The sequence below is a fragment of the Limulus polyphemus genome, unplaced genomic scaffold (genome assembly GCF_000517525.1).
Source record: "Limulus polyphemus unplaced genomic scaffold, Limulus_polyphemus-2.1.2 Scaffold6067, whole genome shotgun sequence".
Taxonomy (NCBI): domain Eukaryota; kingdom Metazoa; phylum Arthropoda; class Merostomata; order Xiphosura; family Limulidae; genus Limulus; species Limulus polyphemus.
Window position 1 is genome coordinate 1,383 of NW_013671677.1, and position 859 is coordinate 2,241.

An 859-nucleotide genomic window follows, 5' to 3' on the forward strand; every position below is an offset into this window, starting at 1 on the left:
TTGACGGTAACGGGGCGTGAACCATTAACCCTCGGATTCATTCTTAACAGGTGTACCACTATGCCCCCCATCTTTACTAGTCCCACATTCCACGTGTGTTGATATAATCTCATATCTTCATTTCACAACTACACGATATAGAAATTCAAGAAATTGTAGATATGTTAAATTTCTACTTTCTGTATTTAACATAAGAAGGTTAAAAAATCTGTGCTTACTCTAAATACTTTTCTATTTCGAGAACTGTGTTTTCTATCTCGCCCTTAGCTACCCCTACACACACTTTCCCTCCCGTTTCTATGTGGGTGGAAACCTTTTTTCTTAGAATTCGGCGCCTCCAGTAAAGCTCGCCCTGTCTGTGCTGCGTGTTTCAGCGTTTGTCTTTTATAACCACACAGTGAAAACGACTCTCTGTTGTCACCTAAAGATCAAGCAAGATCAGTACGTATATTTCAATAGTTTATTCCTTTATAATACAACAGTAAATCAAAATTCGGTTACTATCATCTTTATTTTTAAAAAACACGCACACACATAACATTGCGTGACACTAGGTATTGTCGTAAACTGTTAGACTACGGTGACTATATTTTGTAAACCAGCGTTCCTCAAAGTGTGGGGTGCGCCATCTCCAGGGGGCGCGAGTGATTAGGATTGAGTCGATAATACAATAATGCAAAATTTAGCGTTTAAATATATTTTGTTTTATAATGAAAATTGATAAGTAATTACTAGCACACATTAACGTCTATACTCGTATTACATCTCGTCGCTTAACTTACTATATTAATCATTTAAAAAAGAGGGCGGCGCGCAAGAAACCATATTTATTAAAAGTTTGAGAAATGCTGTAACATAA

The 859-nt window shown here is 36.7% G+C and overlaps 1 long non-coding RNA gene across 1 annotated transcript in view; it reads left to right on the plus strand.

Moving 5' to 3' along the window:
• The first annotated feature begins 347 nt into the window (after positions 1-347).
• The window catches only part of LOC111089378, a 19,304-nt gene continuing 18,792 nt past the window's right edge, over positions 348-859 (plus strand). Inside the window, exon 1 of the long non-coding RNA XR_002613658.1 lies at positions 348-441. This is a non-coding gene — a long non-coding RNA (uncharacterized LOC111089378). The remainder of the gene's footprint in view (positions 442-859) is intronic.